Source organism: Kogia breviceps, chromosome 6, assembly GCF_026419965.1.
Source record: "Kogia breviceps isolate mKogBre1 chromosome 6, mKogBre1 haplotype 1, whole genome shotgun sequence".
Lineage (NCBI taxonomy): Eukaryota > Metazoa > Chordata > Mammalia > Artiodactyla > Physeteridae > Kogia > Kogia breviceps.
In genome coordinates, this window is record NC_081315.1 from 2,048,881 (window position 1) to 2,075,239 (window position 26,359).

At 37.5% G+C, this 26,359-nt stretch overlaps 1 long non-coding RNA gene across 2 annotated transcripts in view; it reads right to left on the reverse strand.

Moving 5' to 3' along the window:
* The window catches only part of LOC136794338 (uncharacterized), a 134,240-nt gene that overhangs the window by 8,906 nt on the left and 98,975 nt on the right, over positions 1 to 26,359 (reverse strand). The window contains exons 3-6 of one of the 2 annotated variants that reach the window (XR_010840948.1): positions 15,416 to 15,589; positions 13,059 to 13,159; positions 8,807 to 9,019; positions 3,929 to 4,006 (exon numbers count right to left, since the gene is read on the reverse strand). This is a non-coding gene — a long non-coding RNA (uncharacterized lncRNA). Of the gene's footprint in view, positions 1 to 3,928; positions 4,010 to 8,806; positions 9,020 to 13,058; positions 13,160 to 15,415; positions 15,590 to 26,359 lie in introns of both variants that reach the window. The other variant, XR_010840949.1, reaches the window with a different exon arrangement.

The following is a 26,359-nucleotide window of genomic DNA, read 5'->3' on the forward strand; positions in this document are numbered from 1 at the left end:
TTTTATTTCCTTTCAGTTTTATAAAAATCTTAAAGTCAACGTTTGCAATTTTTCCTTGGATATTTTTACTTTTAGACAATCAGTACCTGTAAGTAGCAGCATAGAAGGAGGCTTGTAGATGTTTGGTCTAATGTTTCATTGTCACCTGTTGTGCACTTATCATTCTTCTAAATGAAACTTCACACAGCAACCCATGTAAAAAATTGTACATTTGTTAAAACTTGTAAATAAAAAAATTTTTAAAATAAATGCATACATACACATATATACATATAAATGCACTACATAAACATATATACACATACATCTATACACATACTTAGGAAATATCATTCTGTTACTGCTTCACACAGTTTTACTTTATACACCCCCTTCTTCACATATATATATACAGGTATATACATACATACATACATGCATACAAACTAGCATAAATATACAATGTATGTGTGTGGCTTTGTCTGTTTTTGAATCTTACGTAAATGGAATTACATAGTTCTTATTCTTCTATGATCAGCTTCTTTGTAGTCAATATTGCTTGTGAAATTCATTCAGTCGTTGCATATAGATGTTGTTCTTATTCTTTGCACTGTGGTATTCCATTTATGCCTACATGACAATCTTATTTGCTCTAATATTAATACATATCTGAGTTGTTCCAATTGGGGACTTTAATACACAATGCTGCTATGAGCATTGTATACAATTCTCTTAGTCACCTCAGGCTGCTATAACAAAAACACCACAGACTAGTTTCCTTCACAGTTCTGGAGGCTGGAAGTTTGAGATCAATGTGTCAGCACGGTCAGGCTCTGCTGAGAGCCCTCTTCTGATTGGCAGGGAAGCATCTTCTCCCTGTATCCTGATTGTATCCCATTATTACTCTGGTCATGGGTAGCCAGCTACTTCCTGTTTTTTTCTTCTTGGGCATCTGCACTCAAGAGATACGCTTTCTGTTCTGTTTTTCTTATAAAGCATAAAGCATAGAGACGCAGCACAGAAGGATGCTTCTTGTATGCATGTTTTTAAGGTGAAAGAAGAAAGAGGGAGGAATTAAGCTCCTCAGAACCTATTCCTCTTTCCAGCCTGTTAGCCAGTCAGCTAACAGATGAGAGGGTGGGAGGGTAAAGAGAGTCCAGAAGGTTCCCTTTAATAGCTCACCCTCCACATGGAAGCACTATTGAGTAAGGGATCTTTTCCAACACTATGACCAAAGCAAACAGAATAATGTGTTCATACTAACTGCAGTGATTTAAGGTTATGGTTGAACAGTTTAGAGGTTTTTGTTTTTTAATCCAAGGAAATATTCTTGGTAGCTTTCAGTAAACAAATATATTTGGTTCCAGCCAGTTTGGAAGAGCAAGTCCACAATGTGCAGGAAATCCCCATTTGGTCTGGTTACCTTATCCAAGAAAAATCTTATGAATATGTTCAGCCCTCATGTAAGACATGTGATATATGTGTTTGCATAGTAACATTAAGCATGCAGTTAACAGTGGTCACAGTCTGAGTAAAATCTTCATCTATATCAGCAAGAAAAGTAATTACATCAGTATTGTTGATGGATAAGAGCAGTCAAACAGCATATTCAGATTCTTCTGTAATTCAATGATATGAAGTTTAAATGTGCAAAAGAAACAATTGTCAGTAGAGTAAAATGGTCATTCAAGTAGCAGGAAAGTTGGTTGATGTCTTTGTAATTTAGGATATTCTTAAATTCTTGTTTTATTTTGGGCATACAAAGGATTAAAGACAAATAAATGAGAGCCTTGGAAAATAGCCATAGGAAAATTCTACAATAACAACAAGGTCTAAATACACAAACAACCAAAATGTAGCATATTTATTCCCTCTGTCTTAACAGAAGCTCAGGCATTTTCTGAGAGCCTACCTCTGGCATGATATTTGTGGGTGTGTGGCATTTTGAAGAGTCTATCTGTATCCTTCAGAGATGGCCCTTTTTGGGAAAGTGTTTTTTGCTTATGGTTACCACATCAACTGGTCCTCTACAATATGGACCAGCTGTAGTTTCCTTTTGAAACATGCTAGCCTCTGTGTCAGTGTATAATGATTCACTGAGTCAGTTTGCTCCCCAAATTATTGTCAAGGAGCTAGTCTCATAAGAGACTTAAACTCACGTGTTTGGGATCTGAAAGCAGAGAATACTGTAAATACCTTCTTGTACCATACTATCCTCTCTTCTAGGATTTCTGAATGAATTGTGCATTTAGCTTATTACACTAGTTCATATCACAGATGGATGAATGAATAAATCGATTAATGAATGTACGAATGGACATCTCTTGGGTTTTGCAAAGCACGCTTTTGAATGACTGACCGTTGGAGGTGCTACATAGGTCAATTCCTTCTAGCCATGATCAGTCAAGACACATTTCTGATCTCGTCACTGTTTTAATATGATGCCAGTATTCTGACCTCACCAATGGATGTAAATTCTGACTTTTGTCTGCTATTTACAATAACAGTCCCCGTATCTACACTTACAGATCCATTCCTTCTGAACTCCAGAAGTATATTTCAACTCTCTAATGAAAATTTATACTTGTACACTTCTATCTATATAGCATAGATATTATATCTACACTTGTATATCCCAAGAATATTTCATGCATGAAAAACCTGTCCTTAAACTCACTGTGTTCCCCCAACCTACTCTTCTCCCCCTGTTCCCCATCTCATTGAATGGGGAACATTCATTACCTACCCAGCGACACAAACAAGAAAACTAAGCACAGTACTTTAGGCCTTATCCTCCGCCACTCCCTACATCAAATGAATTCCTTCTCTCCTAAAAAAAGTGGAGAAATGAGTGGGCTTTAGAATCAGGTAGTCCGGATTTAAATCTCTCCTCTTCTTCTTAGAGTTGCGTGACCTTGAGTTTCTCCAAGCATTAGATATCTTATTTTTTAATTTCTTCGAAAAATAATTTTAAAATAAAATTTTTCATTTAAAAATATATACCTTAATTAAAGAAAAACTAAATAAATGGAGAAATGTTCCATATTCATGCATAGCAAGACTCAATAATATCAAAATGTAGGTTCTTCCGTACTTAATTTATAGATTTGATGCAAAATCCCTGCAAATTATTTTTTGGATAATATCAAAGTTGTTTTAAAGTTTACGTGGAGAGGCAAAAGACTCAGAATACCCAATTCAATTTGGAAGGAGAAGAACAAAATTGAAACACTGTTGCTACCCAATGTCCAGACCTCTGATAAAGCTACAGTAACCAAGACAACATGGCATGGTGAAAGAACAGGCAAATAGATCAATGAGACAGAATGGAGAGCCCAGAAACAAAGCCACACGAAAGTAGCCAACTGCTCTTTGACAAAGGAGCAAAGGTAATACAATGGAGCAAAGTAGTCTTTTCAACAAATGGTGCTGGAACAACTGGGCACCTACGTGTAAAAAAAAAAAAAATTAATCTAAACACAGACATTACACCCTTCACAAAAACTAACCCAAAATTGATCACAGACCTAAATGTAAAATACTAAATTATAAAACTCCTAAAACATAACGTAGAAGAAAACAAAATGAAAATGGGTATGGTCATGACCTTTTAGATACAACACCAAAGCCATGACCCATGAAAGAAATAAGCTGGTCTTCATTAAAATTTAAAAAACGTACACTCCTCAAAAGACAATGTCAAGGGAATGAGAAGACAAGCCATGTCTGTGAGAAAGTATTTGCAAAAGACACATCTGAAAAAGGACTATTACTCAAAGTGTACAAAGAAGTCTAAGGAAAACAAACAACCCATACAGAAAATGAGCCAAAGACCTTAACAGACACCTCACCAAAGAAGACATACACACGGCAAGTAAGCGTGTGAAAAGATGCTCCATATCATAAGCCATCAGATAAATGAAAGTTAAAACACAATAACACCACATACCTATTATACTGGCCAAAACCCAGAGCACCGACAGCACCAAATGCTGGTGAGGATGAGGAGCAACAGGAACTCTCATCGCTGCTGGTGGGAACGCAAATGGTGCAGATACTTTAGAAGACAACTGGGCAATTTCTTACAAAACAAAACATGCTCTTAATATAAAATCCAGCAATTATGCCCTTTGCTATCTACCCAAAAGAGATGAAAACTTACATCCACAAAAAAACCTACATATAGATATTGATTGGAGTTTATTAATAATTGCCAAGACTTGGGGAGAGCAAGGAAGATGTCCTTCCGTAGGTGAATGGGTAAGTATTGGTCCATTCAGTGGTCCAATAAATGGAATATTATTCAGCACTGAAAAGAAATGAGCTACCAAGCCACAGAAAAACATGGAGAAAGTTGAAATGCATATGACTGAGTGAAAAGAGCAAATCTGAAAAGGATACGTATTGTATCATTATGCCATATGACATTTTTGAAAAGGAAAAACCATGGAGACAGTAAGAAGGTCAGTGGTTGCCAGGGACTGGCGTGGAAGGAGGAGTGAGTCGGCAGAGCACAGAGGATTTTTCGGGCAGTGAAAATACTCTGTATGATACTTTAGTGATGGATGCATGTCATGATACATTTGTCCAAACCCAAAGAATGTACAATGCCGAAAGTGAACTCTAATGTAAACTTTGGACTTTGGGTGATAATGATGTGCCAATGCAGGTTCATCACTTGTAACAAATGTACCATCTGGTGAGGGATGCTGATATGGGGGGAGGCCATGCATGGGTGAGGGCAGGGGGTAACCTCTGTACTTTCCCCTCAATTTTGCTGTGAAACTTAAACGATTCTAAACAAATTTTCTTTGTAAGAAATGTATCTACTTGACAGACATTTGGCAGGAATAAATACCAAAATAAAAAGCATTTACTACAGACAGTGCTCAATAGAGGTTATCTATTTCATACCTAGTACGTTTCCAACACATTTACTCATTCTGTATTTTCTGCCTCTCTCGTAGTTTATTCTAGCTCAACTTTCTACCAGAATACTGCAGTAACTTAGTACACTATCTCCTGTTTTCAGTCTTGAATGCTCTCATCTCTTATACTTTGTGATTCCCCTTTCCTTTAAGGCTTCATACACAATTTTCTTTTCTCTGTTTTTATCCATCTTCTCTTCTTGTCTGAATCTTTCTGGCACCTACTCATACCTTTGTTGGCAAATTAGGTATCAATTTCTCTGAGAATCCCTTTCTGACCATAACCTCTTCCAATAGAAGATATTTTATACACTTATCATTGAATATATTCTACAAAATGTACCTTCCTGCCTTCTTCTCTATATTCCCCATTAGACTGTAAGATTCTTGATTTCCGGAACCATATCTGTCAGGTTGACTATTACATTCTCATTGTTTAGCGTGAAGACCATTACATAGGTACTCAAGAAATAGTTTCTGAATGAATGAATTCCTAATCTATCTATTCCTGATAAGCTATTAGTAAGTGACGATAGATTATTCGTTATAGTTTCCAGGACATCCAGACATCTTGGTTCCTCTTCTTGGAAGGTGCTAGAAGTTTGTTTGTTTTGTTTTCAATACTAGAATCCCCAAATAATAATCTATAGATCTCTGATATTGTTTCCGAATTCCATTCTATTCGTTGCATTGTGATTACTTTTTATAAATGTTAGAATTTAACAATACTTTTCCAACAATTAGTATTAGCATCTGTAAAAGCAAAGTTCCTCTTTAGATTTTTGGAAAATATAGTATTAGCATCTATAAAAGCAAAATTGTTCTTTATTTTTTTAGAAAATATCTGCAGGGAAATATATTCCCATTTGTGCTTTAGAGAGGTTTAGTATATGATGTAGAATGCAGTCAAGACAATATGTAACTTTAGAATACTACACACTGAGACTGCAAACCTCCCATGGTAGCTGAGATGCTATGTTTTTTAATATACACTACAGTGAGAAAATTCAATAGTTATGACTTCCACCTGGCGGACCTGACAGAGGTCATCAATCTGTTCTCAAAAATAGCTTGATACTTTGACTCTAACCTCTAAAAACATCTCTAATTTGGTGATCTAATATGCTTTCCCGACTTCCTATCATTCAGGTGTAAAGAAATGAATCTGCTGGTTGGAAAAACAAGTGAGGAGCAAGAGTTGCAGAATCCAACTTTTTTGTTAGTTTTGCTTTGAGCAAAGGGCATGTATATTTTTCACTTCAAGCTGATTGCGCCCTTTTAGCTGGGTTCTTTTTTCCTGGAGTTCTGCTCCATTTTATTTATTGGTTACCCCCTTGAAAGCAACCACTGTTAGATTCATCCTCCCTATTTCTCCGTTTATTGGTCTCATAGTTTCAGACCTGTTTCTATATTTACTTTCCCAGATGCCTAACTCTAGGGCAACAGCTCCTACGGGTAGTTTTTGTGTTAAAAGTGCAATTTCAATATTTTCTAAAGGTTATAATTATTATTATATAGATTATATATATATAATAATTATATATATAATATATTGTATATATTATATATAATTATAATATATTAAAATATATAATATAATTATATATAATTATAATAGAACTTTCAAGAGAGCACCATATTCTGCTTAAGTACCTTCTATTTTTCTTTCTCAGCGTGTTCATAAATATAATACAAGTAATTCACTATCTCATTGTTCTTCAAAGTGTTTTCCTAGAAACACTAACCCTTGGGAGGTTATCATGGTCAAACACATTTAGAAAATATATTTTTTAAGTTATATGTCCCTTTTCTTGAGACTTCCCAGAGGCTAAAATGATAAAAAGGAACTTATTTACAAAACAGATATAGACTCACAGACATAGAAAACAAACTTATGGTTACCAAAAAGGAAAGGGGGGGAGGGATAAACTAGGAGTATGGGATTAACAGATACACACTACTATATGTAAAGTAAATAAACAACAAGGACCTACTGTATAGTACAAGGAACTATATTCAATATCCTGTAATAACTTATATGGAAAATAATCTGAAAAATATATATATATACTATATATGTATTTATATATAAATGTATAACTGAATCATGTTTCTGTACACCTGAAATTAACACATCATTGTAAATCAACTACACTTCAAAAAAGAAAAAAGTCTTTTCAGAGGCTTTAATAAGCTAATGTAAGTTATGAGTCTCTAAGACAAGAAAATGTATACAACATCCCCCAAATGTATTTGCTACTTTGTTTCAGGTCCTGTCTCTGAACAGTTTGTGGAATATTTACTAGAAAAGACTGCACTAAATATTGTGGCATCCATACAGTAACTTTTCAGCTTTATCTGGTTTTTAATTAAATCAGGCACAAACCAGTAGTAAATTAGTGCGTGCATAGTAAGTACCCATGAGCTTTATTCAGTGCAAGCCAGTTCATTTTCCATTTGAATGTCACAAAGTTTATATTCAAATTTGATACATAGAAGTGAATGTCTTAATTTTATTTATAGTTATATGTTGCTCCAAAGAGTGAATCATGCGTAAAAAGGCCACGAAAAAAACCAATGATAGTTTTTTTCCCACATCAGTCGATAATATTTATTGCCTTTAATCAGAAAGGGAAGAAGCTCCACATTTTTCACCTCGTCTTTAAATCCTTGATTCAGCCAATGCAACAGCACCCACTCTATTATATGTACTTCAACAGGATCTGGGAATACAGTGATGAAAAGACAGAAACTCGTTCTTCTGGGGCTTCAGGCCAAGGACCCCTTAGAGACGGGGGCACATTGCTGCAGTGGGGGCTGCCTGGGAGCCCAGAGGAAGAGGGGAGCCTAACTGCCTCAGGGCATCAAAAAGTCTTCTCGTGCACGTGGAGGGCATTCTGCCAAGTGAAGTGTGTCAGACAGAGAAGACAAATACTGCCTGATATCACTTACAGGTGGAATCTGCAAAATACAACGAACTAGTGAATATAACCAAAAAGAAGCGGACTCACGGGTACAGAGGCCAAATTAGTGGTCACCAGTGGGGAGAGGAGAGGGGGAGGGGCGGTGCAGGGGGAGGGGATTAAGAGGTACAAGTAACTGGGTGTGAGGGAAGCTACAAAGATGTACGTACAACACGGGGAAGACAGCCAAGTGTTGGTGATAACTGTCAACGGAGTGTAATGTTTAAGGATTGTATGCAAAATAGAAAGAAAGTCTTCTTAGGCAAGGTAGTGTTGGAGGTGGTACTTGACGGGCAAGTAGGCAGACAAGTAGATAGTGGGCTTGCAATGAAAGAAAGCATCACATCCAGGGGAATACAAATAGCTCTGCTCTTCTGAAGGGAACAGTGTGAGGAAAAGACCAGCCTCTCCTGCACCTCCTTACCGCATGGCTCCTTGCATGAACTGTGCCTTCAGTCTCTCGCTAGTGTATTAACTTGCTCTCGTGGGTTCCTGATTTCTCCTTCTCAGGGAGTGAGAAGCGTGCTGTGCTCACTGGCTGGATTCTGCACTCACGGTGTTGTAGAGGGGGGATGTGTGAGAGGACCAACACTTCTTTCTTTTTGTGATATTGAATATAAGGGAAAATGCAATAAGAAAATTGGAAGAGTGAGAAAATTGGAAGAGAAAGTGACAGTAGATGTGTAGGAGAAACAGTATGTTTTTAAAGAAGAAATCATATTCGTTCTATGAAATGCCATAAAAGCATGAACTCTAGTATTCAATAGGTGTTAGTGAAAACTGAAAAACACACATAAACCTCTTCACTGCACTCTGAGTACTATCTCGGGCAAACAAATAGACTCAGCAATAGAATTATGAAGTATAAAACATTTCCTTGGTTTAAAAGCAAAAGATAAAGACAAGTACATAAATCAAAGTGATGCCAGAACTCACAGAACAAGTTCGTATTCTTCCCGTCGGGAAATCTTTCTTTTCATTTCCTTATCCCACTCCCCGAGGTGCTCTCTTTTCTCTAACGTATAGAATGCTCCCGTGAATTTCCCCAAACCAGAAGGAATGTGTAAGGAAGTCAATTTACTGAACGAAGTGGCAGGGTTTTCTGAACTTCTTGAAAGGCATATCTTTGAAAAGTAGGAGGAACTGAGTCTTGCAAAGGAAAAAGACAAGAGAAAGGCATTAAAGGGATTGTTCTTATGAAAGGAGCTTTGGCCGCGGACAGGGACAGGGACAGGACGGAAATGATGATCAAACTTGTACACAATTTCAGTCACCCATTTAGTGGTCTCAGCACAGCCAACATGCAATAGTTTAATCCTTTAAGTGACCCTAAAATAGAGATTCTACTCTGGTCCTCGCATTAGGAATAGAAAGCAGCATCAGTGGGGTTAATACCTTGCTCTAGGTGACATAGCTAGGAAGTGACAGAAAACAATGGAAAGCCATAGATTCAGGCTCCAAAATCTATAGTCTTGATATTTACACTAAACATATTGTAAACACTAAATGATTGTACTTTTGTATGTTGAATATATTCTACACAATCAGATATTTATTAAGCCTTTAAAGATTGAATCTAAGGGTCTAAACATAAGTTCCTGGCCAAAACATTTAGATCATCTAGTTTGTCATAACTTGTATTCAAGGCCATGCCTGAAAGCAACAGTTCCATTGTTAGCTGGTTATTATAATGACTCCATGAGTACAAATCAAACATCATTTTCATTCCTCATGATTGATTTATGAACGTATCTATGTATGGTTATATTTATTCCATGTTTAATTCGTAAAATTCTAACTGTATGTCAACATTTTAAAAAATAAATGAATAAAGCAGAGAAAAATTAAATGTTCAAAATATAAATAAAATTATTAAGTTAATGCATAATATATAAGCCATAAGATCCTGTCTACTTGTTAGAAAAGAGTCTACAGATTTTGTTCCAAGACTCCTGCCTGTCTATACCAAAAAAAAAAAAAAAATTAGTTAACTTGTCAAAAGAATCATTGCTGGCATTGAGAAAATAGATAAATTCTATTTATCTATGGATTCTGTGGATTCTTATGGATTCTTGTCAAGTAGTGATTATGGTCCAAGTACTCAGGAAATAAGAGCATCTACTATTTCCTTCATTAAATAAATAAACAACAGAATTCATGTAGTTGTTGTTTTATGATGCCCTTTGTTCCAAAGCAGAATTCAATAATAATTTCTATATGACACCAGAATTACAGAGTCCAGGCACATGATTCAATGTTGTTATGGATTAAAGTATAAAGATAAAACAAAGTATTTTATGAATTATAGTAAAAGAAATATTAGTACATGTAAACACACACATAATGAAACAGTCTATACACTTATGAGATGTACTCTGACATTTCTATTTTATTTTAATATCGTTCACTATTTAAAAGTTGGCCAGGAACTATTAAATTAATTTCCTGACCCACAAATGGCTTGTGACCTACGGATTGAAAAGTACTGATCTGGAGCGAATTTGAATCTCACATTACCTGTTATGTTTCTGAAAATAAAACGTGATAGATATTGAATAGAAGTAAATTTGAGTTCTTCTTCCCTAAAATAGTAGACAGAACATAAACAGTGTAGTTTAATGATTAAAGAGAAACGCTTTATCAGTTTGGCAAAAGTCTAGATTCTGGGGAAAAGTTGTTATTACCTGATATAGATGCAGAAGGCTGAGAAGACTCTTTGACAAGATACGTGGTTGCTCAAATGTCACATGGAAGTGGCCCAAGAGCACAAATGTGAGACCGACTCCCGTCTAACTCAGAAAATTGGTTTTAGTTCCCTGAGCGCTCGGACAAATGGGTAGTGAAGCCCCGTGGTTTTAGGTCATTGATTATAATCCCAAATATTTTACCCTAAAAAATAAAAATCTCTGATGTATGCTGTTAGTGTCTAACTTTAAACAGTGGGATTTCTTTGTAAACTCTTAAAAAATAGACTAAGTTGTAAAATATACTGTATTTTCAGATGTGGAAATAGTTAATCCATATTAGTGCAGGTAAAATGATACCGTTGCATTTTATAAATGAGACCCACCCAAGACTGGTTCGTGGTGTCCTGGGTAGCTATGATGCCTTTTCGAAAGCTGGTACATGGTAGGGAACCAAAAATATGCTTCTAGAATGAATTAGTTAGTGAAGGAGAGTTAGATAGAAAATACCAACTTCTATGTCCAGAAGTATACAAAGTGTTTTCCTACAAGGATAACTTTCATAGAAATGAACCACATCTATTTAATTTCTATCTTTTAAGAGAAAAATAAGCTGTATTTGTATATTTTTCTAGTGATCAAAAAATTCATAATTAGTAGGTGTTGAAATTGGCAAATATATTTTGAACTTACTAAAATATGAACAACCTTATAAAGTCTACACAAATAAAACAAATGTTTTATTTGTTTAGATCATAAAACAAATGTTTTATTTGTCTACATCATAAATAAAATATGAACAACCTTATAAAGTCTACACAAATTTTAAACTCTTTGAAATGTTCACTGTTGAATCTTTTGAAACTATTTTATGATTTTTAGGCTTTTTATTAATCCACTTTTATCTTAAACTACTGACTAATGATTGACTCAGGTGAGCTCTTGTACATAACTCTGATCAATTCTACCATTCCCACTCCCACCACTCCATCTTTCCACACTCCCCTAATCAATACTATAAATAAATGATTTATAACCGACATCATACACTGTGAAAATGATGGAAGTAAATGTTAACAAATAAGTATAGGACGATGAACACAAAAAAGATGAGAATACAGTGTTTTCAGGGATCTGAAATAACATTTGATGGGGCTGTTTTGGTTTTTACCAAAAGACAATGAATCATACACATTTCTTTCTCTTAAAGATAGAAACTGTGGCACTTCATCTTACAAGAAGTAAGAATTTATTATCTGCAGGAAAGAATACTGTAATAAAAACACTCCTTTTTCTTCCTGGCAGCCTTGTGAAACTAATGAAAGTTGTTTATCATTTTCTCACTCGTAAATATCAAAGTTAATGCCTGAGAATAAAATTTGTGAAAGCAGCATTTTAACTGATACTGGCAAAGCCAAACTTTCCTTCACCATTGTTAGCAGAGCTTAAATTCATATTTACTTACTTATTACTGTGCTTACAGCTCCTAACTTTTTTCATGCCTTTCCAAGAATACCTAATTCAAAAGGAAAGATATGCCTTCAAAATGTATTTGCTCAAAATAAAGTAGCCTAGTTTTCTTCTGATTTTTGAAGATGTCCTGTTTCCATACCCTTTGAACTTTACAAATTAATCTCTACCAGTTATGAGCAGGTAGTCAACTGCTGATTATTTATTCCGATTAATCAATTTAGTTTATTTAATTATGGTTTCGGTTTTAAAGCCTCTAGACATGTATTTTCACTTGAAGCAGGATTAGATTGTTAGTTTATCCCTATCTGAAGCAGACATAGGTCAAGCCAAACTGTATTTTCCTCCAAAGTATAAAAAATTTAAATGCTAGTTATAAATATAAACGCAATGGGTTTATATCTATATACATGTGTTGGCTACTAAATTACGTAAATAACATTATAATAGTCATCCTGAATAACAAGGAGAGCATATATATACAATGGAGAGTGTATATATACAGTATATACGCATAGGAGAATGATTCGGTTGCCATCGGTCATTTACTAACTCTTTAAAAAACTGTGTCTGCTTTCTCACATTCTCACATGGGGAGGTTTCAGAAGACCAGTCTGTGAATAAAGGAAAAATCCCGGCTGAAAATGAATTAGCACCATCCCTGAAGGAGCAGACCTCACCTAGGTGCCAAAGGAAGGGCCGATGGCCCTCATAAACACCTCGTGTGAGTTCACGAGAGTGAAGGTTCATTTCCATAACGACTCCGTATTCGCATCTGTGCAAGGCTTGCGTGGTGCCAGCTGGCAAAAGTCAGCTGTGAATCCGACAGGCTGCGACTCTCACCACTCCAGTAATAAAATGACCACACGGTCTTTCCACCCGGCCCAGAGCCCAAGAGCGACCATCGCATTGGCTCCACAACGCCTAAGCCTTTGCAGCACACCATCTGCTAGGCCTCTTTGTTGCTACTTGCTCCTCCTTGTAACCACATAAACAGTCATTTACCATCAGGTATATCCTTCCAGAAGGCTCACCTAGGACACGGTGAAAAGGCAGATCCTCTCACTGCTTCCCACTTCTGTCACCAATATCTTCTGAGCAAAAGGAATAAAGGCATGGATCACATTTGCTTATGCTGAATAGAAAAGGCAAACAATAAAATTGTGAGGGGAAGTTAGATATCTTTGGAGGCTCTGCTCACCTGGAAAATATCATTTGCAGCCTAGAACTCCAGTGGCCATATTTTCCAAACACAACCACAAACTTAAAGCTTGAAGATAAAGACAGAACCTCTCTCCATTAGTTACGGCATTCCAAAAAAGGACAACTATTCTCTGAATCATCACCGGAGTGCAAGTTATTTTATTGAACATGGAGGAAAAAAGCTATGCATGTAAATGTTTTCCCTGCATGTTTCCCATTATAGGGGAAACTAATGTGATAATATCTATCCAAAGAAGAAAATTTAAGTCAAAGAAAAGAAATGAACATATAATTGGCATTTATATGTTTATGTAAGAACTAAGCCATTAGTTATGAGATAGGGAGAGTGGGAGGGAGACACAAGAGGGAGGAGATATGGGGATATATGTATACGTACAGCTGATTCACTTTGTTACACAGCAGAAACTAACACGCCATTGTAAAGCAATTAGACTCCAATAAAGATGTTAAATTTAAAAAAGAACTAAGCCATTTAGAATTTCAATACGAGTCTGATAATGTACTTCTAGAATCAAATGCCAAAAGCAGCAGTGAAATGTCTAATTCTGTCTGAGCTTGACTCATGTTAATTTTCACTCTGAAAGATCACTCGATTAAGTGATGAAATGAGAAAAATGCAAAAAAAAATACCCACAAAAAATGTAAAGATAATAGCTTTCAGCCAATGTGAAACTGAAAATGGAAAGAAGGAGTGAAGGCCAACCAGAAGACAGAAAGATGGAGAAAGCAGTATAGCAATAATCAGTGATGCCCTGGTAAGTGATTTTTGAGGACCTGTAACAGAGAGGAACCCATTAACCATCGGTCAGACTGAGTGTGGTCCATCAAAAGCCCTTACTAAAGGCCCAGCCACTACGCTTTCTTACTCAGAGACTTTATCCTATTTTATGACTTGAACGTTTATTATCATAGTGGTGCAAAATTTTCTTCAAAACCTCTTTTATCACCCTTATCATTTTTAATTCTGCTGCCACCAGTGTTGTGCTCTATGTCGTCAAGTCTGAATCACTGAAATATTCAATTCCATGGTCTCTCAAACGCTAAATTCTCTCTGCCTTTATTCTGCTGGACTAAGCGAACTCAAATATGGTTCTCTGATTTGCCACCCTTAGGGACAGCTAACTTCCCACCATATGAAATGTATGATTTCTTTGTTCATCTTCATTAAAGTTTTAGCTAATATTTATTGACACAGACACTGAGCTGAGTACCTAACAGGGATTATCTCAGTTACCATGCAGAATATGGTAGGGGTCGTAATGTTCTTATTTTAATGATATGGAAACTAATGTTTGCAGAGATTAAATAACTTACCTACAGTCAGTCATAGCTAGTAAGAGTACAGTAGGGATATGAACCAATAAGAAAAGAAATGACAATTATGTGACATGAGAAAGGTACAAGTTCATGCTATGGTGGTCATCATGTTACAATTTTTTAATGTATCAAATTAACACATTGTACACTTTCAAGGTACACTATATTATATGTCCATTATATTTCAGTTAAAAAATGACAACACAATAAATAAACCCGTAGCCACCTGACTTCAAAGCTCGTGCTCTTTATCACTCTGTGATTTGCTTCCACACCACCCTAGCTTTACTTCCTTCTAACGTCAACACACCTACCTTCCATCCAGAGTCTGTACTTGCCTCTCATCTATCTCTGTTTCTCTGTCCCTCTACCCCCATCCTCTTCCCTTCCTGCCTCTACACATACACATAATCACACACACACACACCCACACCCACACACACACACACACACACACACACACTTCCTTACGCGGTCTTCCTTACATAGAACACATTACTTATCCTTCATATTCTCTAGCTAAACATTTCAAGACAAAGTTCAAGTCATTTTCAAGTTCTCCTCTTTTCTGAAAGCTCTCATAAATACTTACCATTACTAATTTCCTTATGCTTTCAACTCCAACAGAACCCATAGTTTACCATAGAAATTATTATACATGTTGCCCTGGGTCATTCACAATTTTTTCTTGTATTCGTATTTCTATAACTCATTTAGAGCTCTTTCAAAGCAAGGAACTGTAGTTCTATGTAATATACTATATAAATGTAAGTTGTCATTATTATTTCTATTGTTATACTTCTGTATACTCTGCTGATACCAGTGTAGTGAGCATATAATGGGTACTCACTGGGATCCATGTTCAGTTATTAATGGCAGAGTTGTGACGTAAACATAGGCTTTTGATTTTCCAATTCAGTTGAATGAAACTGCAACTTACAACCAGCTATAAGCCTTTGGAACCAGAAGCCTGGTAAAAGGAAGCTTTCTGTCCTCAAGAGTTTGAAGACCAGAACACTCAGACCTGTTTAAATGCAAAAAGGGACAGGCAGATTTGTTATAAAAAGACAACAACATAATTCAAAGTGTGTATCCACTAGAAATATTTAATACTGATGTTCAGTGGACAAATCCACTAGTATTCACAGGGAAATTATGAAGCTATAAGAATAACACTCAGTAAAATTGTCCAGTCCTAAAGCTTCTTCAAAAACAGAAATACAGAGGAAATTCTGAGTGAAAAGAAAATATATTTTGGCTTAGACTAAGAAAAAAGTTTGGAGTTGTCAGAAATGTAATGGCACTGAAACTTTACCAACCCTGGATCATTACCCATCAGAAATGTAATAGGACAGATTCCTGTCTGAGAAGAATACGTTAATATATTCTGAGCTTATTTCCAAACTTTCTATTCTTTTTTTTTTTTTTTTTTTTTTTTCAGTATGCGGGCCTCTCACTGTTGTGTCCTCTCCTGTCGTGGAGCACAGGCTCCGGACGCGCAGGTTCAGTGGCCATGGCTCACGGGCCCAGCTGCTCCGCGGCACGTGGGATCTTCCCGGGCCAGGGCACAGACCCACGTCCCCTCAGGCGGACTCTCAACCGCTGCACCACCAGGGAAGCCCAAAACTTTCTATTCTTGATTCTAGATTTTTATGTTCTTGAGTGTCTGAAAACGTACACAGCTGAAACCACAGTGTTGCATAACACAGAGCAGAGGTTCTTAACTCTGGCCGACATGACACATACATACAATGGAATATTACTCAGCCAAAAAAAATAATAAATTGAGTTATTTGCAGCAAGGTGGATGGACCTAGAGTCTGTCATACTGAGTGAAGTAAGTCAGAAAGAGAAAAACAAATACCATATGCTAACACATATATATGGAATCTAAAAAAAAGTGGTTCTGATGAACCTAAGGGCAGGACAAGAATAAAGATGCAGACGTAGAGAATGGACTTGAGGACACGGGGAGGGGGAAGGGTCAGCTGGGACGAAGTGAGAGAGTGACATGGACATATATACACTAGCAAATGTAAAATAGACAGCTAGTGGGAAGCAGCCGCATAGCACAGGGAGATCAGCTTGGTGCTTTGTGACCACCTAGAGGGGTGGGATAGGGAGGGTGGGAGGGAGACGCAAGAGGGAGGGGATATGGGGTATATGCATAAGTATAGCTGATTTACTTTGTTATACAGCAGAAACTAACACAGCATCGTAAAGCAACTATACTCCAATAAAGATGTCAAAAAAAAAAAAATTAGGCCAAAGACCTTAAGAGACACCTCACCAAATGGAAAATAAGCATTTGAAAAGATACTCCACATTGCATGTCTTCAGGAAAATGCAAATTAAAACAACAATAAGAAACCACTACACACACACCTATTAAAGGGGCAAAAATTCAGAACCCTGACGACAGCAGATCCCGGCTTGTGCGCGGAGCCACAAGAGCGCAAAGCTTGCTAGCGTGAATGCTGCAACTGCTTTGCAAGTGTGACGCTTTCTTGCAAAACGAAACATACTTTTACCACATACTCTATAGTTAACTCCCATTTTCTTCAGTTACTGTTTTTGTCAGTAACAAATGAAAATTTCCTCCATATTGTAACCATTCCTCACATTTGAGAGGTAGCACCGCTAAGTACATAGTTATGAGAATTGCAAAGCCAGGCTTCCTGTGTGACTTCGGCTAAGATGATTCACATCTTGAAGCTCAGTCACACCATATGTAAAGCAGTGGGAATAGTGAACCTAATCTCACAGGATACTGTGAGGATTAAATAAGATAATGCCTATGAAGTTCATAAAAGCAGGTGTGGAACACAGTAAATAAAACATTTTGGCTAACATTGTGTGGTCATTACGACCACCGTTGTTTTTCCATCCTGCTTCAAACACTCTCTTCATTTTACCATTTTTGTTCCACATTCAGGTGGTTTTCCTAGGACCTGATTGCTTTTTCTCAGCTCCTATAGGGTTTATTCTATGTGATCTGAAATTACATGGTGATACTTCTCAGGTTCAGATCACCATCTCCCCTTTTCATCGCTCTACGCTTCCTTCCTAGGTAACCTCATTTATTCCCATAACATAGAATATGACTCACTCCATATACATGTACACTGCCAACACCCCTCTATTGAGGACTAGACTCATCTATTTACATCTACTCCAAGGAGCTTATATGTGCATCTCACAGTGAGCAGGGGTTTCCCCCATCCTATCACATTCATGATCTCTTTCTTCCTCACCTGTTTATCCGGAAGGACTCCACATCTCAACAAAATGGTAATTCAGGTAGAATTCCTTGAGCAATTCTTTAGATCAAAAGCCCAAGAACCATTATTGACACCTTTCTTTCTCCTACCCTGCATCCAATCAGTTGCTAAGTGCTATCCATTCTTCCTCTATTTGTACGTGTATTTCATTCTCTCTATCTCTGCTGTCTAGTCTAGATCTCTTATAACGGTACTTAATTCCTCCGATTTTGCCTCTGTCTCTATCTTGTTTGTTTTCCGCATAGAGGACAGAATGATCTTTTCAAAAATAAAAAGTGGATAGGTTATTCTTCTGCTGAGGAGCTGTTGATTGCATGTCATTTTCCTGAGATTGTACACTCAAATCTTGACTTTGATCTATACTATGATTTCCCACATTGACTTGCTTTCTGTTTCTTGATCAGATTCTTTGCCTGAGAGATGCTTGTGAGCCTTTTCTTCTGCTTGCAAGATTCTTCCTGGCCTAGTCGTGTTTACTCATATCCCTTAAGTACTTCTTTAATGTCACAATGTATTTTGTAACTTTCCAGTGTCTGTTGCAAAGCTTAGGCCTCAATGGGGCTCAAAATATGTTTTCAAATGAATGAATGGCATTTATGTAATGACTCTTTGCTGCTTATTATGACAAATAAAAATGGGCAGAAAACAAATTACTGAGACTGGTGGTTAAGGTACACTTCTACTAAAAGGTTAAGATGGTTTCTTTTGTGTAACTTTGTTTTTTCAACTTGACTGGGCCACAGGGTACCCAGTTATCGGGTCGAACAGTATTCTGGATGTTTCTGTGAAGGTATTTTTTAAGGTGATTAACATTTAAATTGATAGGCTGAGTAAAGCAGATTTCTATTCCTAATGTGGGTGGACCTCATCTGATGGAACAAAAGGCTGACCCTCGCCTGAGTAAGAGAATTCTTTCCTGCCTGACTGTCTTCAGACTGAGACATTGGCATTTTTTCTACATTCAGACTCAAACTAAGACAGCATCTCTTATTAGGTCGTGAGCCTGCCAGCCTTCCAGTGGGAACTACACCATCTGCTCCGATAGGTCTCAGGCCTGTGGACTTGGATTGGAACTAAACCACTGGCTATCGTGGGTCTCCAGCTTTTGCTAACTTACCTTGCAGACCTTGGGAATTCCCCATCTCCATAGTCACATGAGCCAATTCCTTGTAATACATTTCTCTCTTTCTAGATGGATAGATGGAGATGGAGGCGGGGCTAGGGGTGGAGATATATCCACCCATTGGTTCTGTTTCTCTGGAGAATTCTGACTAATACAGAGGCATTATGTGACTACAGCCAAAGTGACTTTTTGATTAATTAAGAATGTCTTTGAAGAGGTGAATCTCAGCCACACGGCACTGCTTTAGAATGTGAGCATTCTGAATTAGCACCATCCATCCCCCAAATGCAACTGTATTCTCTGCTGTGGTCTGCACAGTGGCTGTTGTATAATGAGCATCTCATCAAATGTAACCTAAATGAATATTTTAAAAGACTAACCCTATTAAATATATAATACTCCCTATGCATATTTAAGCAGAATGTATAAATAAATATTTCTGTACATTATTTAAGAAATAGTTTGCTCAAAAAACTGTCAGTCTATGTGAGAAAAAAATATATATCCAAACAGAAAATGTACAAAAATCAATTCCAGGTCAATCGTAGATTTGAAAATCAAAAAGCAAGGCTAAAAAAGTTGTACAAGAAAAATGGTAAACTGTATTTGTGACAGCATAATTAGATTAAATGTTCTTAAAAAGACAAAAAAATCTGAGAGGAAAAGATAAATTTACTCATAGTACATTTTCAAACATCTATATAGAAAGAATTTTCTGTAATTCAGGCAAATAGAATAGCTGGTACCAGAATATCTTGTTTGTCAAAAACAATTAGTAAGATGGGACAATATAGGAGAAAATTGTCTGAAGGTATTGAAAAAATAAAAGAAATGTCTAAGAGTACTATTCTTTTTTTTAATAGTATGTTTTAAAATTTATTTATTTATTTATTTTTGGCTGTGTTGGGTCTTCATTGCTGCTCGCGGGCTTCTCATTGCTGTGGCTTCTCTTGTTGCAGAGCATGGGCTCTAGGTACATGGGCTCCAGTAGTTGTGGCATGCAGGCTCAGTAGTTGTGGTGCACAGGCTTAGTTGCTCTGTGGCCTGTGGGACCTTCCCGGACCAGGGCTCGAACCCGTGTCCCCTGCACTGGCAGGCAGATTCTTAACCACCGCATCACCAGGGAAGTCCTAAGAGTACTGTTCTTGAGAAAAGAGAAGCAGCGGAGGTAAAATCCACATAAGCCCTCTCTTTTCCTTGAAGCCATTTCCACGTTCTTCCTGCAGGAGTTTAGAACCCGAGAAGCCTGTGTTCTCACTGGGCAGGGAAGACAGAGGTCAGAGAACCAGGAGGCAAAGCCACTGCGGAGCGAGGGGCAAGGTACAGGACACAAGAGGACTGCACAGATGGGACCCCCAAGATCTGGAGCCAAGACACACCTCAAGTCATTGCCTGACTCCTTAGCTGTCCTATCAGTAAGCACTACAGCCACATATCCATAAAAACCCTGGCAGCTACAGCTACTATCAATAAAATCTACAACTGATGAATCTCACAGACCGTACAGTGGAAGAAGATAGACATAGACTAGCACATGGTGTGGTTCCAGTTACATGAAATTGAAGGACAGAGAAAAGTAATCCATAGTGATACTACCCTGAGGTTTAAATGAATGACATGCACTGGCATATGTCAACATGACTTATTCTAAAAACACATAAAGAAAACAAAACAAGTTGTTCAAAAAATATATATAATATGATAGTATTCAGTTAAAACCTAAAAATCTCAAAAGAATGCTTTATTGAGCTTATGAATTTATACACACGAAATCTGAAGCTACTATTTTGCAAAATTTGGCGGAGGATACATTATTTCATGTTATTCTCTATGCTGAAAGTATTTATTTTTTAAAAAGAAGGTCTATGTGCTTTCCTTTAAACATTTTTATCCTGAAAACAAGGTCACCAGTTCAAAAGTTGCTACGATAGAAGCATAGCCTCAGGTCAAAGGAACTGTGTGCTTTTGACAGGATTATTACTTTAAAAACGTATTTCTCAGAAGGATGCCTTAATTTATTATGTGTGGTTTAGATTTACTACTGAAAACTGTATCATCCAAAAAAGTTCATTTTATGGGTCCAGACATCATTTCATACTAGGAATATTTAATGATGAAAACTCTTGAATATTTAAGCATGGATGTGAAAGTCTTAAATAAAACATAGTAGTGTCTATCTAACCTAATTTCTTCCTCAAAAAGTATACAGTTTAATAAAAAAAGAGAAATCAATAACTTTGGCAGCATAATTACTTACACTTCCAAATCCAAATTTCCCAGTTGGCCGAAAAAAACAAGTTAAATAGCTAATCATATGAAAAAATATATATGGGCACTTAGAAATTATCTAAATTAATTTTTCATCTATATGGGGCCTAAATTCAGTGACAGGATGTTTGTACATTTAGCATATACCAGTGTTTGCAGTTTCAATGTTGACTATTTGACATGCCTTCAAGCCCCCAAAGAGAACTTATTTCAGTTTAAGAGAACAAATATATTTTTTAAATTTAATAAAACATTTAAAATAGTTAATAAATATTTTCACATTGCTCGCAGAAAGAATAAAAAGAGAATTATTATACTAGGAGGCAGGTAATCAACCCTTATTACCATAAAGAGCTCCGAATGCTGACAGTGAAAGGGACAGAGAAGAATGTGGCTCCAATTCTTTTTTTCTTTTTTTTTAAATTTAGATCTATGGTCTTTTTTTTTTTGGCTGCGTGGGGTCTTAGTTGCGGCAGGCAGGATCTTTTGTTGCAGCACATGGACTCTTTGTTGCTGCACGTGGGACTTCTCTCTAGTCTTGGCGCGTGGGCTTAGTTGCCCTGCGGCATGTGGGATGTTAGTTTCCCGACCGGGATCGAACCTGCGTCCCCGGCATCGGAAGGAGGATTCTTAACCACTGGACCACCAGGGAAGTCCCCATGTCTCGAATTCTGGGGTCCACTAAGCTATGTTTTGATGCTCCCACACCACGTTATCACAGTGATTGGTCAATTGCATTCAAACTTAGCCCAGGAAGAGCAAGATTATAAATGCCATAAAAGCCTTGTTTTGAGGTATAGGTCAATCAATCAGGCAAACGTCAGCCCAGGTGACGTGTTGCCCAAACGTGAGGAAAATATAGAATGAATGGTGATAGAAGAAGGAAATAAGGAATATTGGGTTTGACCTTGGAACTCGCTAAGTAACAAGGGCAAGAGCTTGTTCCGCTAAGCCTCCCGCATCGAGTGTGAAAGACTGACTTATGCATGTTGTGAGTGCGTCCAAGTGAAGCAAGGATGGACCATGTGGCTATTCCCTTTGTACCAACGCACATCCTCTGGTTCCAGCCACGCCATGGGGAACAGTTGTGAGCAGCCGCCACTTCCTTCACACTCGTGGTGGCCGAAGTGAAGTGTGCACCATACGCGAGCACAGGTACTTCGCCGCAGCGGGATGGGACACGGGGCAAAGCCAGCCGACCTCCAGGCAAACCCCGCACGAGTGCGGGGAGTGCATGCTCTTAAGGCCAAATCTCGAGGAACGGGGGAAGAGAGCTACCGGATAGACCCTGCACTTGGTCCCTCAGGCAGACGCTGCTCCTCGTGAGGTCCCGGAGGAGCCCACGGCGGCCCACAGCTCAGCGATGCCCCTTTATGCTGGCTTCCCCCTCCTTGTTCCGTTCTCCTCATTCCTTACTCTTGCTTCCTAAGTTTGCCTCCTAAACTGTGCGCATGCGAGTCTGTGTCTCAGGTTGTGCTTTCTGGAGGTTTCCATGCCATACAAGCAAGAAACTTGACTTCTCTGGGACTGTCTGTCTTCGTCCCGTGAAAACACCCATCTCAGCTGATAAGTCATAGGATGAAAGTGTTACCAGTTACGCATTACTTAGATCAGTGCCTGGAACATAATAGACATTTTGTATGTGGTTAACAGTTAAAGAGTGGTGAGGATAAAGTTTTAAAAGGTTAGGCAGGATGGCCTCATAGAATATGTATATTTTCTATATAGTCTAATAAAGATTCTCTATATATTCTAATATTATATTATATAGAGAATATATATTATGTTCTAGAATATATATTATGTATGATATAAATACAGAATATATATAAGAAATATAATTTTGGAGAACCATATATCATTTTCTCATTTGTACTGCCTTCAATTCCCAAACCTTTCCCACTTTTATGACATAAGAATTAATTTTATATTTTGACTCTACTCACATAGTGTATTTATGATGGTAATGTAAGACCCCAGAAAATATTACATGATGAAAACTGTCCACTAGGAATAATGATAGATTATATAATATAATAGATATGATAATGTCATAATAATAAGAGAATGCCCAAGTGAACAAGTCAAAGGTGCTCTTGATAACAAAATCTGAGCAGTATTTACTAAACACAACCAAGGCAAAGACTTTAAAAATAAAGTTTTCTGATTACCATTATAGGTAGATAGATAGATAGATACATACATACATACATAAATAGATACATCCCTCCTTCCTTAGGCTGAGTCGAAAGTGGAGAATGGAAGGAGACATCAGTATAGTTTCCTATGAATCCCGATTCTAGCAGCCCGTTTCCTGAGGGAACAGGGGAGTAACACACCTGCGACATTTCCCTTAAGGCCACTGACAAGCATCCTGCATCGGCCTTCCGCTGTGGAAGAAGAGTTGATTCACATGAATACACAGTCTTCTCTCGGCAGCCCAGGGGGACTGGTTCGAGGATCTTGGCAGATACCAAAATCCGTGGATGCTCAAGTCTCTTATGTAAAACGGCAAAGTATTTGCATATAACTTATGCATATCTTCCTGTATACTTTGAATCACCTCTAGATTACTTATAACACCTAATACAATGTAAATGGTATGTGACTAGTGGCCGGCATGCAACCAATTCAAGTTTTGCTTTTTGCAAATTTCTGGAACTTTCTTCCAAATATTTCAATCCCTGGCTGAATGAATTTATGGATGCAGGACCTGTGGATTTGAGCAGCAGTAATAATACCTATCTCATCTGATAAAGGATTAAGTGAGCTATCAATTGTAAACTACTTAGAACAGTGCCTCGCACGTAATGAGCATTTTGTATATTGTTAACAATTAAAGAGCAAGTGAGGACTAAGTTTTAAAAAATTAGACAGGATGGACTCAGATATATATATATATATATATATATATATATATATATATATATATACACATATGGAATAAGAAATAAAAATTTCCAGAACAATAATACAGTTCTGAATATCCTTTTAAGTAGTCTCTATCCTTAACACAAGAAAAAAACTCCCAGGAACTATTGAGTTATTCTTTTCTAATAGGCCCTTTCTTTAAATATTCCATAAAATTGCTCTCCTAAAACCTCTTTTTTCTCAAAAGTATAATGAAATGTATTATTTTTATTGTGAAGGAAAATAGTTTCACGCTAAATTATATAAATAGGCAAAATATATTTTATCACACTTTTAGACAAAAAGAACGTTTAATAAGGTTTCAGTGTCTGTGTGTAAGGGATTGGTTGACAGTGGGGCGAAGGCTAGATAACAACGACGACAAAACCTCCCCAAGTCTTTTTTCCTCAGTACTTTGGATACTTAAAACTATTATTAAAATACATTTCTTCCATTTTCAAACTGTTTTTTTCAATCATGTTTGGCTGTCACCCAGAGACATGAATTGCCCCTCTATGTATGCATTATAGCATATTAAAAAACTACGGTGGGGGGCTTCCCTGGTGGCGCAGCGGTTGAGAGTCCGCCTGCAGATGCAGGGGACACGGGTTCGTGCCCCGGTCCGGGAGGATCCCACGTGCCGCGGAGCGGCTGGGCCCGTGAGCCATGGCCGCTGCGCCTGCGCGTCCGGAGCCTGTGCTCCGCTAAGGGAGAGGCCACAACAGTGAGAGGCCCGCGTACCGCAAACAACAACAACAAAAACTACAGTTGAAACATTTCACAAAATGGAACGATGTTACGGAGATTTTATCAATAAATAGATTTGGTGAAAAGAACTAAAGGATTCATCTAAGTACAAAGAAAGTCACTTGAGAATCATTCTTGCTGCTTAATTGCCCTCCGGGTAACAGGCTCGCCCTCCTCAACCATAGTTTTGGAGCGAGAATTGTGGTTATTCTCCACTATGTAGTCATTTTTCAGAGAACAACGTTGAACACATTTGCTCTGGGTCCATTATTCAACCCCCCCCACTACATCGATCTATTGCTTTGCAGGGAAAGAGAAGGAATTTATTTTATAGCACTTGTCAACCTGACACTTTTTTTTTTTTTTTTTTAACACCTGCAAGGAACTTTTGTTTAGACGAAATTATGTTTTTCTCTTACAGAATCAACATTTCTTAGTGAATCCAAAGAAGATGCAGATTGCAAAGAATACAGTGAAGGTGTCTAATCGTGTCTGAGGGTGTCTAATCGGAAGGTAAGTAAACGTGAGCGCTGTGGCTGGACACCATTCGATGCTGGAATAGTGACAATTTTCTTTTACTGTTTACTTTAAATTTCAGAGAGTTTGGTTCACTTGACCTTAAGTGATACTGCAAATAAAATGTGAAGTAGAAGCAGATTCCAGATGCCCAAAGATCATTCTTTCTAAACTGCCTGCATCTTTTTTACATATTTACCTAGAGGATTTTATCTCTGTTTTAGTCAGATTAATAAATGAAAGAAGGTGCTTGATTTACTGAAAAGCTTAGTGTGTCTTTCTGTCTCAGATGAGGTCTTAATAATTAATCTCTCCCGATTTTAAAGGGGAAGAGATTCGCATTTCCTTATCATTGCCTTCCGTTCTCACCTAGTTTATATCTCAGGATGCCAAAGAATATTCCTTACTAAACTCCCGTCAATCTCAGCGCTTCTGCCTTTGTGAAATATATTACCCCGGTGCCAGGACTGAAAAGATGAAAGGAAGAAGGTGCGTGCACGAAGCTGAGCCTCCTTGTTTCTGTAGCTCAGTAGCTCCACGCGGGGTCCGGTGAAGCCACAGAATTCTACTAGAGAGCTTATAAAAGGAATAGAGATGCCATTCTTGGCATCACTGAGTTTATGTACAAAAGACTTAAGAAATACCGTGGAGGGTAAGAAAGACCATGGAGAGAATTCAAATCAGAATTATTGCTCCCAATGCTTGATGAAAGGAAGTTCAAACAACAAATCATAAAAGAGGAGAATTCAGAGTGGTAACCAAGAAGAAAAGGACACCACCTCATTTCAGAAAAAAAATAAAGATTTTGGTACCCTAACCCAGCCTCCATACTATGCCCCAAATACCCAGTCATTCACACACACACACACACACACACACACACACACACACACACACACACACACCACTCTCAGAATTAATACCAAGAAAGCAGATGAGTGACTGAGTG